Source organism: Peromyscus californicus, unplaced genomic scaffold (genome assembly GCF_007827085.1).
Source record: "Peromyscus californicus insignis strain IS unplaced genomic scaffold, ASM782708v3 Scaffold_5__1_contigs__length_169319896, whole genome shotgun sequence".
Classification (NCBI taxonomy): domain Eukaryota; kingdom Metazoa; phylum Chordata; class Mammalia; order Rodentia; family Cricetidae; genus Peromyscus; species Peromyscus californicus.
The window spans coordinates 82,377,314-82,403,498 of record NW_026294573.1 but is presented as its reverse complement, the minus strand read 5'-3'; positions in this window follow the sequence as shown (position 1 = coordinate 82,403,498).

Genomic DNA, 26,185 nt, shown 5'->3' with positions numbered 1-26,185 from the left:
TTAGGGATTTTATGCTTTACACATTTTAATGTGTTAAACAGGGGCCAAGTCACAGTTATTAGCATGTGAATCTAAATTTTGTCATTCTTTATTGTGATCATATTAAAATAATTTTTAAAACTATTTTTGTTGCATAATGTGTTACTTTAAGCTTTATTCATCAATTTGAGCTATGAAGAACCTGAAATCAGAAGGGATGCTTCCTATACTGTTATACTAGTTGACTAGCCTATCCACCTCATTCCATTCTCTGCATATAGTTGATTCTGCATCTCTGATTGAACCCTGATTAACTGGCTTCCTAAATGTATATGAAGCAAGGAAACAAAATACCAGATAAAAAAGAAGAAGAAAGAAACAGAGGACTCATGGATTAGAAGAGGAAACACATTTTTTTTCCAAATTGGAATTTAGATTTAATGTTATCACAGTAAAAATTTAAAGATAATTCTTTCTTTTTTTAAAAAAAAAATTGAGTGTTTCTTGTTTTCATTTGGGCTGGGAGGGAGGAGGGAAATACAGGGTAAGAGATAGGACTGAAAACATGTGACCACATTTATAAGTCTTATTATTACTTATAAATTCCTGACCTTACCTTGACTTGTTCATAGCCAGTTTTTCTTAACTAATTATCCTGTCCACCTTTGCTTCTGGTCTTTCATCTTTACTATATATACCTCTCATCTTACTCCATGGCTGGCTGTGTAGCTGGGTGACTGACCCCTGATGTTCTCCCCTCTTTCTCCTTTAGCTCCCTGATCTCTCTTCCCACATTTCTCCTCCTAGTCATTCTCTCTGCCTGCCATCTCCACCTACCCTTCCTCCTCCTAGCTATGGGCTGTTCAGCTCTTTATTAGACCAACTGGGCATTTTAGACAGATAAAGTAACAGAGCTTCACAGAGTTAAACAAATGCAACATGAAAGAATCAAAACATCTTTGCATCATTCAACAAATATTCCACAGCAAAAACAAATGTAACACACCTTAAAATAATATTCCACAACAGTGGGCTTTCCATATATGATTAATATATTTATCTAATTTTAAGATTTGGATTTCTGCCAAATTTTTTTTGGGGAACAGAAACAAACAGATGAGTCTGTGGTACAGAATTTGAAAATTCAGAAATGGAGCTCCACCTTTCAGTGTGCTTATTTTCAGCAAGTGTCCAAAGACAATTTAATTCAGTAAACATATAGCATCTCACAAATTTCATAATATTTACTAATATTAAAATAAAATTAACTGTAACATGATCCTAAACTTTAAAAATATTTCTAAAATAACTTGAAATTTTATCATGTGCTTAACTAACATTTGACATGGAACATACAACTTAGAACTGTAATCTTCAGTAGAAATCTAAAAGACAACATCTTCATTACCTCAGGTTAGGAAAAGACATTAGTGGGATTTTCTGCAAAACCCAATGCACCAATACTATATTGTCTTTATTACTACAGCTTTGTTATACATTTTGAGGTCGGAGATGATAAGACTGTCAGTCATTCCTTGTTTATTCAGGATTATTTTAGGAATTTTGGCCTTTTTATTTTTCCATATGAAGACGAACGTTGTTCTTTCATGATCTATAAAAAAATGTTGGAATTTTGAAGATTTAATCAGGATTTGTAGATTGCTTTTGGTAGGATTGCCATTCTTACCATATTAATCCTAATAGTCCATGGCTATGTAAGATCTTTTCATATTCTGATATTTTATACAGTGTTTTTCAATGTGTTTAAGTTTTTCTCATACAAGTCTTTCATGCACTTGGTTACAGTTACCCCAAGACACTTTTGTGAGGCAATATAAAAGTTGTTCCCCAGACTTTTTTCTCAATGAATTTGTCATTTGTATTTAGGAGAGCTACTGATTTTGTTAGTTAATTTTGTAAACCACTACTTTGTTGAAGTGTTTATCAAATGTAGGTAATCCCAATTGAAATTTTAGGGTTGCTGATATATAGTATCATATCATCTACAAATTGAGATATTTTGACTTCTTTCTTTCCAAATTGTAGCCCTTGATCTCCTTCTGTTGTCTTATTGCTACTGCTACTTTTATTTTAATTTAATCGATTACACTATAGGTTTTGTGTATGCATATATTATGGATTCCTGTTTTGTGTTTTTTTGAAGTTCTTGAATGTGTAACCAAGTGTGTTTCTGTGTCTATATTTGTTTCTTGTGCCTTTTCTTGGGCTCTTTTCCTTACGTTTATTTATTTTCTCCTTTTAAAAATATTAAAAAAAAAACTAATAAAGGGAGATGGTATATTCCAGCCTACCAAAACCTCAGAAAGTGAACTTAGTACCTCCAGGAAATCCCTGAAACTTTCCAGATTCACTAGGCTCCTCTCTAAAATATTAAAGCAGAGAGAAGTGCTAAGAGATACCCTCAGATCAGCTGGAAGATGCTCAGGCCTAGTGAGCTTACTGGAAGAGTCATTCTCCAATCTACTGAGCTTCTTACAAGTTGTGCAATGTGATCCAGGTTTCTAGCTTTCATAAGCTATCACCTATGCTGGAGTGGGCTTTGGGCAGTGCAAATGTCTTTGAGTAGTTTTGCTCCTTTATAAGGCCTTACAAGTACTTCTGGTAAGCAAGCCCCAATAAAATCATTGGTCCACAATAAGCAAAGAACAAGCAACAAAACCTGGAGGATATAAAAGGAAACACCCAAAGACACAATTAAGGAAAAGAAAATTCACATCTGGGAGTGATTGACAAACTAGGTGGTAATCCATCACAGAGTGGATTTCCTTTCATCCTTGAAATCATGCATAAACAAACCAGAAAAACAAACTCAGGAAGATTTATATGTACACACACACACACACACACACACACACACACACACACACACACATACACACACACACACACACACACACACACACACACACACACACAGCAGCAGCAGCAGCAGCAGCAGCAGCAGCAGCAGCAGCAGCATTATTCATAATAGCCAGAACCTGGAAACAACCTACATGCCCCTTAACTGAAGAATGGAAGTGGTGATATATTGTGTCTCCCAATCTATTGTGCACCTTAATAAACTTATCTGGGATCAGAGAACAAAACAGACTAGATAGACATAGAGGCCAGAAAATGCTGGCACTCACACCTTTAATCCTAGCATTCTGGAGGCAGAGATCCATTCAGATCTCTGTGAATTCAAAGCCACATTGGAAACAGTCAGGCCTTTAATCCCAGGAAGGGATGGCAGAAAGCAGAAAGGTATATAAGGTGTGAAAGCCAGGAACTAGGCTGGTTAAGTTTTTAGGCTTTTGAGCAGCACAGTTCAGCTGAGAGGCATCCAGTCTGAGGAAACAGGATCAGCTGAGAAAATGGCAAGGTGAGGTAGCTGTGGCTTGTTCTGCTTCTCTGATCTTTCAGCATTCACCCCAATACCTGGCTCCAGGTTTTGTTTTATTTTTTATTTTTTTATTTTTTTTATTAATAAGACCTTTTAAGAGTCATGCTACAAATGGATAAAGAAAATGTAGTAATATTCACCATGGAGTATTACTCAGCAGAGAAAAACACTGACATTATTAAATTTGCAGGCAAATGGATGGAACAGGAAAATATCGTGAGTGAGGTAACTCAGACTCAGAAAGACAAACATGGTATGTACTCCCTCATAAGTGGATACTAGATGTAAAGCAAATGATAACCAGACTATAATTCACAGCTCCAGAGATGCTAGCTAATATATATATATATATATATATATATATATATATATATATATATATATATATATATATATTTTTAATAAAAACATCCAATAGGAAAACATTATTGTAGTATTAAAAATTTCTTTCAGCTCAATGATAAATAAGTAAACCAAGCAGAGAGAAGACAGCATGTACTTTGAACTGTTATTTTGCTAAAGAAGATGCACATGGCAATTATCATCAATTGTCATAAAAAACCATTATAAAGTACAAGGCCCTAGTACTATATGGTTATTAAAATGGAAAAAATGGGTATTGGGCAGATGATTCAGTGGGTAAAAATATTTGTCTGGCAAGCCTGACTACCTAAGACTGATATCTGAAAATCCAAATGAAGAGCCAGATTCAGGGGACATACTTGTGATCCAAGCACTCCTATGACAAAATAGGATATTGAGATAGGAGACTCTTCTAGGAACTTAAACCATAGCTAGACAGGAATGCATGGATACAAATCATAGCAACAGATACAGTAAGAGAACTTGGACTAACAAGGTAATATAAGGCAGCTATGTTCACCCCCAACACTGCACCTCAAGGATTAACAAGGTAGAAGGAGAGAACCAACTTCCAAAATTTGCTGCCTCACTTCCTCATCTGCACCATAATATGTGTGTGATCTGCACACACACACACACACACACACACACACACACCTTGAATTTAATCAGTAAGTTAGAAAATAAACATTTCTTTATTTTTAATTAATTAATTGATTTGTTGGCTTTCTGTGTATATGTTTCCCTATGACAGTTAATGTGCACTTTGTGCATGCAGGAGTATGTAGACCCCAGAAGATGACATTGGTTTCCCTGAAACAGGAGTTATAGGTGTTTGTGAGCTACCATGTAGTTGTTGGACACTAAACTATGGTCCTCTGCAAGAGCTGTAGGCACTCAAAACCACTGATTTCTCTTTCTATTCCCTAAATATTATATATATATATATATATATATATATTAAATTGTCTAAAATAAAAATTGGTCATAGCAGGCACCAGAAAAGAGGAGTGAGTGGATCCACCAAGCACTGCTGATAGGTATAGATTACTCTAGAGAAATATCAGTTTATGAGTATAACCTTATCATATGAACCAGTAATGTAACTATCCCAAGTAAATGAAAACACGTGTTCACAGAACACCAGCAAAGAGGTGTGTACAAATGTTATTAATGGTTTTACTCATCATTATCTCAAGCTAGAAACAAACCAAATATTCATCAGGTAAAATGTTCTTTATCATCTGTGGCAGTAGTGGTAAGACAGTCACAATTTTTCAGAGCTCACCTAACTGTGCACTTTGAACACCTGTTATTTTCATTTTGTTTTACTCCAATAACATTTAAATATACTTAACTTTGCAAATATTGATCCCAGATAAATGAATAGGAAAGGCAAAACTCTAAATCTGTTAGAAAACATCATGAATATTTTAAGGGTATTGCTTAGAGAGTATCATATTCAACAAGATCCCATCAACAAGACTGATCATTCAGTTGCATTAATATTAAGATTCCTATTTGTCAAAACAGATCACAACATTAAGTGGCAAGCTAACAACTGGAAGATATATGCTAAAGGACTGCATAAAGTATTTCATAAATCATTAGAAAATGAGACAAAATGTATTATTATTATTATTGACAAAAGCTCAAGAAAGCATTTTTAAAAGACAGAAAATGATGCAAAATAATTATATAAAAACGTTCATCCTTTACAATGGTGGATTGTCAAGTCATGAGATAATTTTACATACATATTGGTAAGAATGTAGACCAATCTTCATGTAACTTTAAATAGAAAAATGTATTTTTATAAGTGGCTTAGGAAATAATTAAGATTTGCCATTAATTGGAACCAGTACAATTTCTATCATCCTGTCATTCAGTCCTCATGTGTGGAATTAAGATTAAGTCTTGTTAGTATAGCTAGTCATTGCATAAGTGGATTTTGGAAACACCACTTTGAATGGGAAAAATATACTATGAAAAATTTATTAAATAATGAGTCTGTGTTCAATATGTGTGTACATAATAAAAGTGTAGAAATGAAATAACTGATTATGTACCTGTAATTAAGAACAAAATTTATTGCTTTATAGTAAGGAACTGGGATAAAGAAGAAACATAGTGTGTAGTCCAGTGATTTTAAAAGTGATATATTTTAAGCCATGAAGTTGTTCTTGAATTCTGTTTTTATTGCGTATTGAAACTTTATTGTACATAAATGTTAAACTTGTAATTTATTTGGGTGGGTGGGGGCTTGTTCACAGCACTACATATATATGGAGGTCAGAGGGAAACTAGTGGGTTCTCTTCTACCTCCATGTAGGATTCAGGGATCATACTTAGGTTGTCAGAATGAAGACAAGTATCTTTATCCACTGAGTCGTATTCCCAACCCTATATACACAATCTTTCATAATTATAAAATTCTAGGGCAAGGGTCGAGGGAAAGAGAGCTTGGGGGAGCAGGAGATCCCAGCTGGATCAACAACAGAGAGAGAGAACAAGGAATAGGAGACCATGCATGGTAAATGAAGACCACATGAGAATAGGAAGAAGCAAAGTGCTAGAGAGGCCCACAGAAATCCACAAAGATACCCCCACAACAGACTGCTGGCAATGGTCGAGAGACAGCCCGAACTGACCTACTCTGGTGATGGGATGGCCAAACACTCTAATTGTCGTGCTAGAAACCCCATCCAATGACTGAGGGATCTGGATTCAGAGATCCACGGCTAGGCCCGGGTGGAGCTCGGGGAGTCCAATCAGCGAGAAAGAGGAGGGTTTATATGAGCAAGAATTGTTGAGATCAAGGCTGGATAAAGCACAAGGACAAATAGCCAAACAAATGGAAACACATGAACTATGAACCAATGGCTGAGGGGCCCCCAGCTGGATCAGACCCTCTGAATGGGTGAGACAGTTAATTGGCTTGATCTGTTTGGGAGGTATCCAGGCAGTGGGACCAGGTCCTGTGCTCATTGCATGAGTTGGCTGTTTGAAACCTGGGGCTTATGCAGGGATGCTTGACTCAGCCTGGGAGGAGGGGACAGGACCTGCCTGGACTGAGTCTACCAGGTTGATCTCAGTCCTCGGGGGAGGCTTTGCCCTGGAGGAGGAGGGAATGGAGGATAGGCTGGGGGGAAGGTGGGGGCCTGCGAGGGGGGAGAACAAAGGAATCCGTGGTTGATATGTAGAACTGAATTGTATTGTAAAATAAAATAAAATTAAATTAAAAAAATAAAGTTCTACATAGCTGAAAAATGAAAAAGAAATGGTTCCATGACTGGAATTAGGAATATTGAGAAGGTCTGAAAATTACTAGTATTAAGTAGAATTTGAATAATGAGAGTTAAGATTTGGATCACTTAATTTCTACACTTAAAATCTGGAGTTATGGAAAGAGTATGGATGCCAAGGTGTCAGGTAAATTCTTGCTTGGGGTTAAAGTAGAGTTACAGGAAAGTTTGAGCCATCCAAGGAAGTTAAGAATTGCAGCCAGAGCCCTGTAAATTCTGAAGGTTCTAGAACATAATGTAATAATATGCATTACCTATAAAGCAGTGACTTGGAAGGTTTAATGGCAGTCGATGACGGAATCACAATGAGCATTCCCACCATTTGTGGATTTCAGTTCAGGGGAAACACCTTTTTGCACAAATAGCACTAAAAATTCAAGAGGATAATAATTGGGATGTTTAGAAACAGCATGGGCCTCCTAAACACCAGGCCCCTGTGACTGTACAACAGACAAATCCATGAAGGAGATTTTGGCTGAAATGTGCAGTGATGGCTGATAATGTTTCTACTTATTTGCTTGTGTGTGTTTATGTCTCTGTGTGTATTTGTTTGTTTATGGGTACAGGTAGTCTGGGATACATGAACATGTATGCACATGCATGTTGAAATCCGAAGTCAATGTTGGAACCCTTCTTCAGTGAATCTCTACCTCATTTATTGAGTTAGGCTCTCCCATTGAACCTAGAAGTCTGCAGTTTTGCCATATGCCTAACCAGCCATCAGAGAGATTATAGGATTTCATTTTTTTCCTCAACATTTCAGGTGCTGGTGCATGTTGCTATGTCCAGTTTTCAGGTGGGAACTAGGAATTGAATTCAGAGTCTTTTGTTTAGTTTTGATAGTGATAGCAAACACTATCACTGAGCCATCTCCACAGTTCATTGTGATTTTTTTCAAAAGATTAAATTTGGAAATAGCAAGAAAAGGGTTTTCCAGTGTTGCCATAGGGAAACAGAAGGAAAATTATCCGTATCCAATCTTGCTCTGAAATACTAGTGGAGGAACAAACTATGCTGAAGGGAAAATGGCTGAACCAAGTATCATTTAGAAAAGATGATGAAAATACCTTTCAAGCAGAGACTAGAGAGTAAAGGAAATCTGCTTATAAGCATAAAAGGAAGTGGAATGAAATAGGAAGTGAGTAAGATTAGTGAACAACAGAACAGAAACTAATCAATAACACAGACAAGTTTGTACTTCTGATAGTTAATCCACAGAACAAACAGTACACTGGAATTTGACCTTAAGAACTCCTCAGTAAAATACACATGATGGACTCTAATGTATATGTACATTCAACACCATAACTCCCACTATGGCTGTGTTCTAAGAATGGGAATAATTAAGGATAAAAAACTCCCAAGATTGAGCCTCCTATATGAGCTGATTAATATCCTTATAAGGCACTTCTCCCTCTTCGTCCTCCTGTTACCCCTCTACCCAAGCAAAAAAAGAAGTCTGCTCATGGGAAAGCAGTTATGTACAAGCTAGGAACAAATCTAATACCAGAAACTGAATCAGGAATCAACTATATTTCACACTTCCAATCCACAGAATCCATACATGCCATTTCAGCCACCTTTATGCTGATATTTGCCAGAGAATCTTCAGGAAAGTGAGACTAGCTAGTAGTTATTAGTTAAAGTATCCATGTTTTACCAGATATCCCAGAAATATCATTAGTCTTAAAATCAGAGAAGATGTTTGCCTATGGTTAAGATGAGAGTCTTTAAGCATGTCATTCTGAAAAAGTGAGTGAACTGAGTTGGTTTTCTAGAGAACATACTGTGTGTCTGCTGTCTCTGTTAAGTAGGCCTATTGGACATCTTGGACATGCACAGGGGACAATGGGTGTTTATCTCTATTTTCCATTGACTGAAAACTCAATTCTTCCAGTTCCAAAACTCAGTGCACTGGTATGATTAGTTATACTCTCAAAATCTTCAACAAGTAAAGACAATAGAGTGTCTCTTGTTGGAAAGATTTTTTGACCACATGTAACAATGACAGGCAAAAATGAAGAGTTACAAAGATTACAGCCAGATGGTGGCCAGCGAGAATTCATTACTTTGATCAACAAAAAGATTTTTCTTAGATTAAACTGTCTGGTGATTTTGTCCCACTGACCCTAGTTTTACTTCTTGAGGTCAGCAGGAGTTCCGTAATCACTCACATAGAGACAGCATCACAATTTCAGGAAGACAGCCTTAGTGACTTCCTGTGATAGTGCTTTTCTGTGTTTTGTTACCTTCATCCCCTCAGGGAAAGAATTTGTGAAAGTAGCAAGTACTCCTTCCATTTAGACAAAGTCTCTCAGTTGCCTAGTCCAGGTCTACTTCTATGACACTTTTCATCTTCCTCTACCTATAGCTACAGGGATAGTTCTCACCAACAAATACTTTTATCTCCCTCTCCTTCATATCCAGTGTTCCATAGTCTCTTATTATCTTATGAATTAAGTAAAAACTCCTACTGAAGACTATTCTGTTTCTGTTTTCTTGCCTCTCTACCATCATTTATAGAATTGCCACACCTGATACTTGCTCAAGCTTATGTACATCTTAGAACAATTCCCACCTAGTTTTCTCTTATTGCCAAATTTTATATTTGATGTTGTCATTTTATTATTATTATTATTATTATTATTATTATTATTTATTAGTCTAGAACATGTGACTATAGCTCATATCATCTCAAAACAGTCACTTCCTGGCAGAGGCAAGGAGAGCACACATATTTACTTTAGATTTTATTCATCTGTCATGTCTACAGTATCCTTTAGGTAATATTCATGCACATTTTTAATATAAAAAAGGCATGTGTAATAGCCTTTAACATAAGCATACCATTAGTTCAATGAAGCCAGAATTTTTGTCTTTCTTCATGATCAGTTAATGCTTTGTCTCAACACAGGGTTGGACATATAGTAGGAATTCAGGCAAAACTCTGAGAAAGTAGGCAGAAATGGTAAAATAATGAACCCAAAGAAACAAATTACTGAGAATTTTATGTTTTGTACTACACTAACAAAAAAAAAGTCTATGACCTTTAATTCACATCTCATACATTTGAATGGATTTGATGGTAGTATGCGAGGCTGAAATACCCATGATTTTTTATGGATACTCTGTGATCTGTACCTTTCTAAATCTAGAGGTAGGACCACCAGAACCCTGTTATATCTTGGTTGCTCTTTTGCTTTTCAATACTTTTACTGATTGACAGTTTCTTATATTCACATAATAAATCTTAGTTCTTTCACCAATCACACCTCCCTCTCATTTTCCTCCCACTGCTACTACAGCCCTTCTTTTCAACTAGTTCACCTCTTTTTTTGTGTGTGGTCTGTTGCATTTAATTGGAGTTTCTTGCTCCAGTGTGAGTACGAGGTTATTAACTGAACCAAGGTAACTTTTCAGTGACCAAATAATGAAAGAAAATGATACTCACTCTCCAAAACCATTAGCTGCCCCTAGTCCCACAGGGATTGGTGAAGCCTCATTGGGATCCCCAATCCATGATACAATGTTGATGGATTCAAATTTATGAAAGTCTTAAGAGGAATTTTACAATTGTTCTTTACAATGATTGAACCATAACCTTTTTTTGTGTGTGTGGCATATCCTCCCATCCTCTACCTCTCATATTCTTACTGTCCTCTCTTCTGTGGTGCTTCCTAAACCTTAGAGGAATGATAAAGCTCTCCTATGGAGAGTTGAGCCCTACACCTTCACTTGTTCTTTGCACTTTGGCTAATTATGGTTTGATGGATGCTGGTTTCTTTCTCCGTTTTTATGAATATATTTAACTGGGCCAGCTCAATCTCTTTAAGAGGTATTTTTAGGAAAGGGGAGAGAATGTGATTGCTATAATGTAGATGATATAAAATGAATGATTTGCATATTTCATTATGCTAATGGAGTCTTACAGAGAAGGGAAGGACTTGTTTTAAAATATTCTAATTCATTAAACTCATTATTGTTTGGAACAACACAGCCAAAAACTCTGAAGAGAGAGAACATAAGGGATCACTCTGAGCTGAATTCATGGATGTACCCTATCCCCAAAAGGAGCCATAGCCATAAGAATGTACATGATCGAATGGCTTGACCCTGTAGAACTCCTTTCCCTACATCTACAGAAAACTTTATATAAAACACAGCTTGTGAGCTTTAAAAGAAAATCCCTTCATGATCAAAGAGGGTCTTCATGTTTAGGTTTTCCTTCATTATTCACGCTACAACCAGGAATGCATTGCAACATTTAAATTATCTAAGGTGATCACTCTTTGTGACACTGTTACAGAAAAGCAGTATGAAACAGTTCCCTTTTCAGGCATTTTTAGTTCTTTTAATAATTGCTGTTCTCATCAATTTGTACAATATTCAAATAAAATATCTGACTTTTATTTTCTTCTCCAATTTTCCATGTATCTGAGTTTGTGCTTTCTATTCTTCTATTGTTGATTTTGAGACATGGTCTCACTAAGTTGTTCATGGTGACTGTCTTTCTGCCTCTGACTCCAAGTGCTGGGATTGCAGGCATGTGGCACCACTCTTAGCTCCCATGCCTTCTATTCTAACACTCTTTAATGGTGATGCTATTTCTAGCCAACATATTCTGAAGCAAATGTATGCTATTGGCATCTTAGACTTTCAAGTGTTATTAAGATAGCTGTTAACCTTCTAGTTGGAGAAAGGTCAATTTCCATAACAATGTTTAATAAATAAGACAAAATTAAATGAGAGCAATTAAGTGAGTTTTCAAAGATGCTGAGAAAAATCATTCCCAGAGGTCCTACTGTGTGTATGTTTTTATGCTAATTTTGTATACACAATAATGAGGGAACATATCATGAGCCTTTTATGTAGTAAAGATTATTCTTAGGATTCACATATAGGAAAGCATGTCAAACTCACAGTGCCTTTATGCTACTACTCATACCATGTTCAACATGAGAAAATTGAGACCCAGAGACAAGTAATTTGCCTCTTGCTCTGTAAATCACAGATAAAATATATACCTGAGACATTTGGCTCATGAGATTACATTCTTAGCAATAACTCTGTATGTCTTCAAGGAAGCCTTCCTCTTGTAGATAGAGTAAAGCTACTGCAAAGGAGCTTAGTGAGATGTATAAAGGGTAGTATCCTTGTGCAGAGTTAGACAAATACGTATTGAAATACAAACTTCGATCTCTAAAATTCATTGCTCATTCTAACACAGAAGAAATCATTCTTTTCACTTTATATAATGGTGCTGGCCTCTACCAACCAAGCTGCCTATAGGATAAGAAAGAATATGTACATCATTGAATGGTGAAGGATTTGTTAAAGGCTCATTCCATTACCAGATAGATAGTCATAATGAAACATTAAAATTAATTCTGGGCACCAGGAAATTGTTAAATCAATTTATGTTTTTATATAATTATTTGAATGCTGTGATGATATAGTTTTCTTTGAAATAAAACAGGGCTAGCAAATGGTGACCCAGTGTCTAAAGAAGCATTTTTAGCTTATAATATTGGTCCCAGGCTTATCATAGCTCTTGGCTTGTAAGTCATGTGTATTACAATACCATAAGGGATATATATCTTTATATATAAAGCTCTTTACACTATAATTATTCAAGAGGTAGATATGCAATTTCTTAGAAAGCCAGGTAAAGCTTCATAGAGAATCATATTCCCTTAAATACATTTTCAGGTAAGACATAAAGGAAATAGAAGTGTTTACATTGAGAAAATAGTAACAAGCCGGAATACAAACTAATCTTGTGCTTATGGGGCAGCCACCCCCGCCATTCAATGTGCCAATGCTGCTGCAACACTAGGGAAAGATGGAAGGCATCCTAACTGTCAGATTTTGGAGGTCACAATCCATCTTAGAGTGATGATAAATTGCAGTTAATTTAGAGAAGACTATTTGGGAGCAAGTTGACAGAGAACTGATCAAATTAAGATTTTTACCCACCAACACGCATGTTTCTCCCATCCAAATATTCAGGCATTTTACAGACCTTAATGTCACTTTTGTGAGGTTGCTTGAGACCGCCCTGGTTTCATTGTCAGATGACTTAGTTCCAGTTGAAATCCTCTGCTTAAGCCCTTAAACAAATGAAAAGCAAAATTGTCACTTTTAAATAGAGTCCCCACATAATCACATTTTGAAACGGTGCTCTTCTGGCTGAAGAGAAGTTGTGTGCATGATAATATTGAATTTTAAATAATATATTACACAAAATAGTTTCCAATTTGATTTGGGGGGATATATTTTCATGAATTATTGAGTATCTGATTATTGTAGAAAGCTTTAGCCATTATGCACTGAAACTGTCATTCTCTCAGCTCTGTGATATATGAGCCTGGTTATCAATATTTAAAAGAACAGTTAACTCACTGTGTGGCAGCAGAAAACCTAGTGTAGACAGGCGTTCTTCAGCAGTGATGAAGACAGGACGCCTGCCAGACCCAAAGGTGCTTAGAGATGCTTTCCTACCCAGTCTTCTAGCTGATGTTATTGACACCTGCTAGGCAGAAAGCAGTTCTTCACAGTTACTGGAGGCAGGATTCAACATTAAAACAGGCTCGCATCTATATTTAGGCTTTAGTATTCCTCTGGATAATGTTTACTGGCAGCACAACTAAGTGGTGGTGAACAAATACGCTCCAGTTGGTCTCCTTCCTGCAGTTATAGTGTAAGCTCCCTGAAAGGCGTGTTGCTGCCTGCTTTACTCATGGTTTGGCACAGCAATTATTGAAGTATTTGGATATGGAACAGGAGCTTGGTAACTGATTTATATATATTTTTAAAACTCATTCTGTGTTAATGAATGGATCAATGAATGGATGAATAATGGATAATAGTATTTTCACTAGTAACCATTCTTTCCTTTCTTTGTTCTTTCCTCCCTCCTTTTCTTCTTTTCTTTTGTTCCTTCTGAGAGAGTCTTATTCTCTACCGAAGCTATCTTAGAAAATGGTATGTAGCAAGACGTTCCCTACAAATTATGGTAATCTTCCAAATACAGCCTCTTAAGCACTGAGGTTATTGGTGTGAGCTATCCTATGTGGTTAGTGGTTAGCAAACTTTGCCTAAGGTATAACAGTTCACAAATATCAGTGCAAGAAACTGATTTACTATGGTTGTATTTTGCCCAAGTTTAATATGGAACATTGATACTAGCATCCTTTAGATACAGACTAGAACATGGTAGGCATTTTTTGCCTTCAGGGATTTTTCACATGTATAGAAATTTGAAAAAAAAATATTAATAGTGTAAAAGGGTGACAATAAAGAAAAGAGGAAATGCTAGAATACAATGGCAGAAAAAATACGTACCTTGTAGAGAAATTGTGCTATTGAATTAAATCAAACATGGTACCCACAAAGGTAATTGTGACCTAGAGAAAGCAAAAATGGGAAAGGAGAGGCTGAGAGTGCTCTCTTAGGCAAAGGGGAGTCTTCTTTGAACACATTGCTGCCCAACCTAACTGTGGCAAGTGATCATGTATTATACATAATCCTGATTTTTTTATAGTAAATCTTCTGCACAAGTGTTTTTAACAAAGAGAATGAAACTCACAAGTAATAAAAATAAAGAACAGTGAGTGAACTGATAGCCCAGGAGGACCCTAGACTATTCCCTAATATAAGGAGCAAAACTGTGCCTCTCTTCTCCTCTCTATGTTGGTCAAGTTATGTCTTACTTTCAGAGAGCCTTCTCTGTAACAAATCAAAAAAGAAAAAAACAGGCAAGAAAGACAGCAAAGTTTCTCATATTCATAATTCCATGAGGCTCTTAGGACATTTTAGTTCCCTTAGTCTCTGTCAAATCTCTCCCTCTCTCTTTCTCTCTTTCTCTCTTTCTCTCTCTCTCTCTCTCTCTCTCTCTCTCTCTTTCTGGTCTGTCTGTTTCTGTCTCTCTGCCTCTCTGTCTCTTTCCAATACCCCACCATGTTCACACACACAGTATAGTAAAGGTGTTCAACACACATATTTTTGTGTATTATTCTGGGGTGAAGATTCTTTATAACATAAATCTCATGCTGATTTCACTCTTCATGGTCATAGATCTGGGTGCCAAAGCACAACATTATCCATACGTAATTACCGTAACAGTTTATTTGACAACAATACATCAGTATTTTTCAAGGCATATTTAAACAGTTTATCTTTTGAAATAGAATTTGCTATGCTAACTAATACATTTCTCATTTATAAAAATAATCGAAAGGACATTTTTTTAACAGACACAATATACTCAACATGCTGGAATTCCTTCCCTACTTTGACCTTTTGACCTATGCATGCCTTGACCTCAGGAAAGCTTGTTTCTGTATTGAGTTCTCAAGGACATTGGGTTCTGTTCTTCTGTGTACACTCTGTGCACACGCTATGCTTTCTACACTCATTTTTATTTTTATGAGTGTTCAAAGCTTTCAGTGTTTCAAATCCAGCATTCTCCAGCAATAGCTCTCGCCATGATTCAGCTGTCCAACACATTCAGTTCTTTCATTTCAAACAACATATATCATTTCTTAACTAGGTGCAATTTTCCCTTCTGATGGTTTCCATCTGAACATGTGAAAATTAAGCCCTGTTTCCCTTATTTACAAGATTTACATGCTTATACCCTGCTCTAGAAGCAAATTACCTTTATAGATATCAGTACAGTTCATCCATTGTGCTAAAATAAATGCATAAATACTTTGCAAAGATGAACAACAAAATATATTATATGATGTCTTCCATTTCAAAGAATTATTCTTTAAACTATTAACCAACTATATTTCAAGTTGTTTAGCTTTCATATTCATTCAGCTGTTCTTGGAAGAACTTTGGATTTGTTTACACCTGAATCCCATTTCTTTCCTTAGAATATTTTTCCTCTTTATTTCCTATCTGCTATCACTGGGTTATGTTTTCGTCATAAACCAGAAAACTCCCTCCTGGCTTTCCTTGATGGTAGTCTTTATTTTTTCTCATATTAATGAAATATTTGTATAATCTTTTCTCTTATATAAAACATTCCATAGTAAGATCCAAGGATCTTCAAAAAATTTTGAAGCATATGTTACAGGAATTCTGTTTAATTTCTATTTTAATTAACAGTTTGACTAGTTTTGTCATTCTGGCTTTGTCATTTTGCTTCAGTGAGTTGAATTCATTCATCCACTATCTCTCTTTTTTTTCATTTTTATTTATTTACTTATTTTTCTATTATCAGTTTTATACAGTACAAATTGTTATCCTAATAGTGAAATGTTTCATTGAGGCTTGCCCAGTAATTGAGTAAAACCAAAACTCATTATAAGCCACAGTCATTCTAGGGTCACCCCTGCTATGCTGGTTCTGTGGGTTGCAGTATGATTATTCTTTGCTTTATATCTAGTATCCACTTATGAGTGAGTACATACCATGTTTGTACTTCTGGGTTTGGGATACTTCACTCAGGATGATATTTTCTAGTTCCATCCATTTGCCCACAAATGTCATGCTGTCATTGTTTTCCTCTGCTGAGTAGTACTCCCTGACATTAATCCACTCACATATGAACACCTGATTTTTGACAAAGAAGCCAAAACTATACAATGGAAAAAAGAAAGTATCTTCAACAAATGTTGCTGAAATAACTGGATGTCATTATGTAAAAGATTACAAATAGATCCATATCTGTCACCATGCACAAAACTCAAGTCCAAATGGAAAAAAGACCTCAACATAAATCCAGTCACAGTAAACTTAATAGAAGAGGAAGTAGGAAGTACTCTGAAAACATTGGCACAGGAGATCACTTCCTAAATATGACACCAGCAGCACAGACACTGAGAACAATTAATAAATGGGACCTCTTGAAACTGAGAAGCTTTTGTAGGTCAAAATACATGGTCAATAAGACAAAAACACAGCCTACAGAATGGGAAAAGACCTTTACCAATCCCACATCTGACAGAGGACTGATCTCCAAAGTATCTACAGAACTCAAGAGACTAGACATCAAAATACTGAACAATCCAATTTTAAAAATGGGCTAAGAGCTAAACAGAGAATTTTCAAAAGAAGAATCTCCAAATGCTGAAAGACATTTAAAGAAATGTTCAACATCCGTAGTCATCAGAGAAATGCAAATCAAAATGACTCTGAGATACCACCTTACACCTGTCAGAATGGCTATGGCCAAAAACACCAATAACAGTCTATGTTGGAGAGGATGCAGAGCAAAGGGAACACTCCTCCACTGTTGGTGGGAATGCAAACTTGTACAACCACTGTGGAAATCAGTATGACATTTTCTTAGAAAATTGTGAATCGATCTACGTCAAGATCCAGCCATACCACTTTTGGGCGTATACCCAAGGAATGCTCAATCATACCACAAAGATACATGCTCAACTATGTTCATAGCAGCACTATTTGTAATACCAAGAACCTGGAAACATCCTAGATGCCCATCAACTGAATAATGGATTAAGAAAATGTGGTACACATCCATTATCTCTTACTGAACCTGTTATTCTGGTATTTAATTACTTAACTAAACTTCCTTTATTTTTCTACCCAACAAGTAATATTTTGATATTTTAGCCACCCAAATACAAGGAATAAAGAACAGTAACAAACTGCTTGATGAAATATTACTCTGATACCAAAGTCAGATGAAAACACTGAAAATGATAAATTACTCCAATATCAATGATGAAAGAGATATAAATGCTTATTATTTTGCATATATTGAACCGTCTCTGTGTTTCAGATTCTACTAACATAGTAATTAAGCCTTTCTTTGGAATATTTAACAATAATTGCTGGCTTAATTTTGATAATCATTTTATTATATATATGCAGTGAGGTATAATGCTGTATACCCTAACTATATCAGTCTGAAAAACATATTAATATATGTCATACATCTTGAATGTCTACAATTCTTTCAATTGTATTTACACAGAGCTATGGCCAGCAGGGGAATGTAGATTCATACAAAAAAAAAGAGGATCATGTTATAATTGGACTCTTGAGGCTTAATGTTAATTTGTAAGAAACTGAAGAGATGATGAAAGAGAGTCATGGATGAATTCCTTGAATTTTTATGTTGTTAATAATTGTTTATAAGTGATGGTGTGAGATTTGAAGACAAATACATATTGAGACAAAGCATACAGAGGATACTTTTGTTATTCTGAGTGTGATTAGTTATTAATTCATATCATCACTCCCTTTATTGCTGAAAATATTGCTGTCCTAATAGTTCTGTATTTCATATCCTCTATTTTTTCTTACATGATATGGACAGATTTCGATTATTCTACAATGCAGCTCTGCCTTTTCTTCTATCTTATCTTTATCTTAGTATCTTATCTTTCTCAAATGTTCAACTTGAATGGATTTAGAATTGCCTAGGAGACTAAGGGAAATTGATGTTTGTGTCTGTCAGGGAACAATCAGAGAGTATAAACTGAGTGGAAAAGTCCCACCCTGAAGGTGGGGAACACCATCCTCTGGGGTATTAGCCTGAACTGAATAAAGGAGAAGGAAGGAGAAAGCCAGTGAGCTTAATCATTCTCCTTCCTTTGATCCCTGGACTGCCATGTCATGGGATGATCTGTTCCATCATATCCTTCTATGATGGATGAACTCTCAAAAAATAGTTTTTTTATTTAAAAAATGATGGGAATTTAATTTTGAAGAATTCTTATTTCCTCATGTAGAAACTGGATGATTTCCTTTAAGAAGAATCTCAAATCTCCAATTTGGAGGAATTTCTGATCACTACCTGTCAAAGAAAGTTGGAGAAAAGTGGCTGCGGGGTCTCCTTATTTATTATGTGCATTTCCATATAAGCAGCACTTTCTTTCTTATGCTGCTTCCTGCTATATCAGATAACATCCACTTTCCTTCAGCCCCCTTCACTTCAATTTCACTAAGTAATGTCATTTCCATATGCAGAAGCTGTGTGTTGGCTGCTTCCAGTGCGTTAACTGGGAGAGTTTGGGACTAATGATGCTTCATTCACAGTACCATGAAATCTTATTCACTTCAGTTTTCTGAGAACTAGAAGTTTAAGCCGAGGCTTCCCCCTAGACTTGCAGTATGAATCCACGTGTTGCCTCTTTGCGTGTTGTATCACTTTTTGTGAAATGATTGAGTTTTGTCTGATTTTCTTTAATCAATTCCTGGTCATTCAGCATCATAAAATATAAAATAATGAATATATCAATTACATTATATCAATTATAAATAAATATAAAGAATCAAAATTGATTTTCAAAACTTTGAACTCGTTTTTGATAAAACTTTGAGCATTTAAGAAACAAAGACTTTAAACTATTCCTATATTTAAAATTTCTTATCTTTTCTTTTCCTCAACTCATCTTTTGCCTGCTAGTTTGGTGTTGAAGTTACAAAATTGCTTTCAAATGTTCTTCCTTGTTTTAATTTCTAAGTCAGAAGAACTTGTCTTAGAATTTGAAGTGCATGTAAGTCTGCAATATAATTAGTACAGTTTCCATTGTCTTTATCTAAGCACTATTTACAGAACAAAGAACTTGAGTAACTTATAGAAGGACATTTATTTAACTGGTGCGTTTTATTTTATTTTCACATTTTAAAAACAAGCAAATTTCTGTTAGTTTTTACCTACTTTTCCCGCAATAAGAAGACCTAACAAATTTTCTTTAGTAGGAGAGTCTGTGATTGTTCCACATAAACCCAGAGTTCAGTACATAGAAGAGGGAAGAATGATGAAAATGTCCTGCCTAAAGCAAGAGTATATTTAGCTAGGAAACAAGTCTACATCCAGAAGACTCTCAGTGATTTTACATGTGGGTATTGCCTGCTTTCTGTGATGATGTTGGGGTTGACAACTTTAATTATGTTTTGGTTTTGTGTTTTGAAAGTTGTTTCTTTATGTACTAAGCGTTTTATTTCATATTTCTATGATTATCAATATCAGATTTGTGCTCAAGCACCCCTTTCATCACAGTGCAACAGACATCTTTATAGGACGTTAGATCTAGGCTTGTATGTAGACCACATTAGCTAGGACAGGGACAGAAATTAGCATAGCTTTTCATTCTATGAAAGAAGTGGAACCAGACTACCTCTTTATTTCTGGCCCAATCTCCAAGGGATGCCACAGTCCAGACCCCTTGTTTTTGAACTATGGTTCAGTACAATCCAGGATTTCATCACAACTCTCCTTGGTTGCACTTCTTTCCCTTGACTAGCCTAGCACATATGCATAAGTCATCAGAACCCCAAGCAAAAAACTGTCTGTTTACTGTGATGAGCTCTGATCCACCCACTCCTGTGACTTTGAGACATGACTGACAAGAATGTTTAAGATGGACCCTGGACAATTTCCTCAATAATTTTGCTTTAAGTTTGTGAGTCTGGCTGTGTTTACAACCATCATTATTATAACACCTTGCTTTAGAAATATTCCTCATCAGAAAATATTTATTGAATCTTTTACTCAGAGCTGTTGTGCCCATTACAGCTTTGATGGGTGAACTCCGACTGTGTAGATCATTGTAACAATATATTGACAATCACAATTTTTATTGGCCTAAAACCACTTTTATTTTATATTTATCATTTTAGTACCTCTGGATGTATAGATTTATGCATGTTTTATATTCCAGGATGATTCAGAAAGTAAAAGTCCAATTTTAGAATTATTCATCATTATTAAGATTATTGAAAAACATTCTTAACATCACATAAACCCAGTCTATCAATTTATGGTTTAAAATTTGGTAACTTTATCTTCTTTTTTTACAGTTCTACAACTAATTAGTATAATTCATAGTGACGGAATCTTCTATTTTCAAACAGTTATTATTTTTGTCAGAAATAAAGCAATTTTTCCTACTTAATATGTCTTCATAAATAATTGTTTAATTAATATTTCCTAATTACCTCATTGTAATTATAATTTTCTTATCTTTCAAAATGCATATATTTGTGAACAGGAATACACTAATGATTGAAATTAAAAATCACAATGACATATAAACTATGAAAATAGGAATCAAGTAAATTCAAATGCTTAAACAGACGCAAGCCTGAGGCCAGAAATGAAATCAAACAGAATTTCTTCTTAACACTGACTTGAACATCATGAATGTAAAACATTGCATAGATATTTCAAAATTACATGTTTTATTCTATATTTGTGTGTGTGCAATTGGTCACTTGACATACTTTTTAACAGTGGATTTTTAAGAGTAACTAAAATTTATTCTTTTTGAAATTATCTCTTTTATTTTTCCCTTTTCTTCCTTCAAACTCTCCCATATGCCATTCCTCTCTCTCTTTATGGTCTCATTTTTTTAAAATAAATTTTGTTACTCATGTGTACAAGTAACTAACCAGCAGAATTCCTAGCTACATTATAAATATTTGTTTTTATACCCACAGATAGGTGTAGTCCTCATCTTCAGCAAGGAAACTTTTCTTTGTAACAGACAGAGACCAATACAGATAACTACAACCAACTAAAATGCATTGTTGTGTAGCCCAGTCTGAGTGGATAGATCTGCAACACAACTCTAGCACCTAAGGTTTTTTAAAAATTTCTTTCAATTTATTTATTTTATTTATATAAATTTAAATTTTATTTATCTAAGTAAATTATGTGTTTCTCTCTGTCTCTATCTCTGTCTCTCTGTCTGTGTGTGAGTGTGTGTGTGTGTGTGTGTGTGTGTGTGTGTGTGTGTGTGTGTGGTGTATATGTGTGTGTTGTGTAGATTCCTATGAGTGAGGATTCTCACAAAAGCCATTGGCATTGGAACCCCTGGGACTGGAATTACAGGTGATCATGCACCACCCAATACGTGTTCTGGGAATTGAACTCCAGTCCTCTGTAAGGGTAGTATCTGCTCTTAAATGATAGTCTATCCCTTAATTGAAATAAATTTGAAAAGAAGAATATGAACTTAAAAATATTTTAAACAGAACTTATCAGTATATGTCAAACAAAAATGAATGTGTCCTTGTTCCATCTATTAGAAAGCTCTGCATTTTCTTCTACATGACTTTTTATTTCATATAATAATGAGAAGTGGATAAATGATTACTCTTTCAACCAATATGATATTAAAATGTTAGTTTTTGAATAAAGTACAGTGTACTACTTTTGATTACTATGTAGTTACTATGGAGTAATATACATACAGCAATTATAATGAATATATAGATTAATTTGTATATAAATAGATAATTTGAACAGCTACTAATAAGGTAAGCCAAAGTCTTTAAATTTTATTAGCATCCATATACATACATAAATAAATATTCAACTAAACCCTTTAAGAATACACAGGGGGTTCCTCACTGGGAAATTTGGGTGAATGAATGCTGGAGTCAATGTTGAAGACTAAGTTTTAACTTTGTTTAACACTTGTTTCTTTTTCACACAAAAATATCACCTATTGAGAAGTAAAAGAGGGAAAAAATGAAAAGAGGAAAAGAAGAGGAATTTATTGCTAATATACCAGAAAGCCACTCTAAAATCACTTGTCATGGATGGGAGTTCAGTTAAGAAATTTCATCGAACTTTTTCTTTATACATGACTCCCACTAAGCTTACCACTCCTGTCCTAATTTCATGCACATTCACAAACACACTGACATAAGATACTCCATGGAGCAGAGAACACACATAGAGATATACACCTAGAGAGGCATTTGCTGATATCAATCCAATTCTACTATAGATAAAAGTAATGGATTGATCACAGCAGCAAGCATGATAACCAAGAAAATCATCTAAGTCTTTATAAGGTTCACTGTGTGTTAGATACGACCTTGCATTCCATGCACTAACTCATGTCCTATTTATAACATCCCTGTGGTGTATGTCCCATTTAGTAAATGTTCTGTCTGAGGTATGTAGAGTTAGGTATATTTCCCAAGGACACAAGGTAATTGGAAACTGAGCTATAATCTGATTCCAAGAAGAATATTAGCATAATGACAATACTATTTGGAAAACATATTTAAAATCCTTTCATAAGAGCAATAGGATGTGAAATATTGAAACATAAATTGAAGTTGCAATATGCAGTCATAAATAAAACTGTAAAATCATATTACAGAGAATTTAAAAGAAGATTTGATTAAACGATTGGAGAGAGCACATCCTAAATGACAAGAAAAAATATTAGGAAATTTCTATTAACCTCATGTTTTTTTTTGGAGTATTTAATTTAATTCAAGTTAAAATCTTAATGGTTTTATCTTTGAAACTCAACTAAATGATTTTATATTCATTTAGAAATGGAAATAGGTGAAAGGTTCAATGGTTAATGAAAGAATAAAATCATTGGAAGTAGTTTCAATCTTATCAAATAAAAATAATAGTATTTTGAAAATATGAAAGCATACAGCAATAAACCTGGATGGAAAAATTATCATAGAAGTACCAATAGTAGATTCACCAACACAGTTTTGTTTGTCTGTTCTTATGATCACTTGTCATTAACCCCAATCATAAAGTGAGTGTGATTACAACACACAGTTAAAGCATTTGGAGGGCTTGGTTCAGGGATGGTTTACCCAAGGCTTTCATTTCCACTTCCATACAGTTCTTCTGGTTCCACATTCTACACAGTCTTCCTTATTGTAGGATGGTCTCTTTGTTGGTTGTGTCGTGGTTGTTTTGGTATTTGTAGGAAGGCAGTAAACCAGGTAGATTTCACCATGATCAAACAAAGGATCCTATCCATCTGGAGGCAACATTATGACAAAGAAATGACACAGTGTAGACAAATTTCTAAACTGTTTTACTAAATAAAAAACACGAGACAGATATAGGTGTGAAAACCTGAGAGATCAAAGAAATAGGGAAAGCCACAGCTGACCACACCTCACCAACTCTGCAGCTTCCAAAGGCGAGCTACTTCCTGTCTAGCCACACCAATATGTCTTGTTGTTCTGCCATCTGATTTGCTCTCTCCGTCCACTATATCACTTCCTCTTCCTGCCCAGCTCTGTCACCTCCTGTCTTTCTGTATAGACTTCCAGACCTCCATGGTTAACTAGTGTTCGAATTTAAGGCTTGTGCCACCACAGCTGGCTCTGTCACCAGTATGGTCTTGAACTCACAGACATCCAGACAGATCCCTGCCTGCCAAGTGATAGGATGAACAGTATGTGCTACCATTGCCTGACTTCTATATAGTGACTGGCTTTTTCCTCTGATCCTCAGGTAAATTTTATTGGGAGACACTGTATATTGGGGGACATAATACATCACCACAACACATACTTTATATGGGGTTAGAATTTACTTCAGTTTATTTCTGCTCTGTTGCTATACAATATGACAACCTGACTTCTGAAGGAAAATGCTGTAGTATGGAGAGATGAAAAGAAGTTTGGATAAGCAATGGAGAAAGCAAGTTTCACCTGAACATATATATGCACTGAAGTCCTGGTGCACATACACATATATGTATAAACATATTTTAGCATTTGGTTATAATTTAGTTAAAGAAGGAAACAGAGTTTTATAATCAGAACTGTGTTGGATTATTATATGATGTATATTTAAATATAAAATAATGATTACCTTCAGTATGTGAATCCTTATAGTGGCTCCTACTGTATTTAAATCCAAGCCATGTTTGTAAGCAAATATAGAAATATAGATAAAGTGAACTGAGAAGTGGGGCTGAAATAGGGAAATCTCTATATTAATAAACAAGTTAATAACACTGGACTATTCATCAAGCTTTTGATTGCAACCAAGGAACAAACCGTTAAAAACTGACATAAACAATAAAGTGATTTATCATTTTATAAACCTCAAAAATTTAGAAGTGTTTGTATTTTCATTTCACAGATAGATAAATGGGAAGGTGCAAATTTTAAATAACTTACCTGCAGCTACAAAGGCTGGGAATTTAATGAGATTTTAGCTTAAATTTTCCCGTCTTTATCTCATAGTGTTATATGTGATTTCATTATATTTTGTAACCTTGAAATAATTATTTTTAATATAAGTAATTTATGAGACAAGACCCCACTTTTATTTTAAAAACTGAGCAGAACCAGCACTCAGACTAGGGTTACACTCACACTTCATTCATATTTAAAATTCTCCCAAAAAATTTTATTGGTTCCCTCAATAGTAGGAAGGTCTGAGGACATTAAACCTATTATTCCCTTGTCTTTATGGAGTTTGTGTTTGTACAACTAGAGAACTTAATAATCATAAGACTCAATCCTTGAGTGTTATTTTACTTATAATTGTAGAGTGTGACATAATGGAAAAATACAGAGAATTAGCATCCCACACCTAACTAAACTGTCCTGAGGATAACTTTCTGAGGAATTAAAATTTAGTCTCACTCTGGACTAGACTATGGTGTAAAATACCCCAGCAATACGGTTGCCTAAACACCAATAAACACACCATAATGGAAGAGGGAAATCTCACAGAGCCCTACCTCTAAACAAAGAATTACAGGTAAACAAGGACTACTGAGAGGGAGAATTAGTCATCTTGAATGATGTGCTCCCGAATTGGTTATGGGATTTCAAGAGGTCAGCCCTGAAATCACATACATAGAAGCAGCATTAAATGGGCTCAGCATGTTGTTCTTATATATATAAGCAGCTATGCATATATACAACAATAGCAATCAAAGAAATAGAGGCCAGGGATTTGAGAGGATAGTGGTACATGGATGAAGTGGGAGGAAGGAAAGGAAAGAGGAGAAATAAAGTAATCATATTTTCATTTATATTTATTTAAATATCAGGTTTGTTTACATTTATATAATTTTATAATCATTTCCATAATACATCTCTCCTTGTCACTTTTTTCAAGTTCTTTTCTTCATGCCTCCAAAGCAGCTTTGCCTTTCTCTGGGGGCAGAGGTGTTGCATTTGACTTCTATATGAGAAGTTTGTCTGTCCAGTTCTTCTTGAGGAGTAACTGTGAGTCTCAGTATTCCTTTTGTATGGACAGTGGTTGCCTGGGAAATATACAGGGCATCTATGAAGATATTCAACTGATTGAGGGAGGTGAGAATGTTTCAACAACTAAATATGCCTCATTGTCCAAATGCTGGAAAAATGTGGTAGTTCAGTTAAAAGATCTTTGGAATCCCCTCAAAAT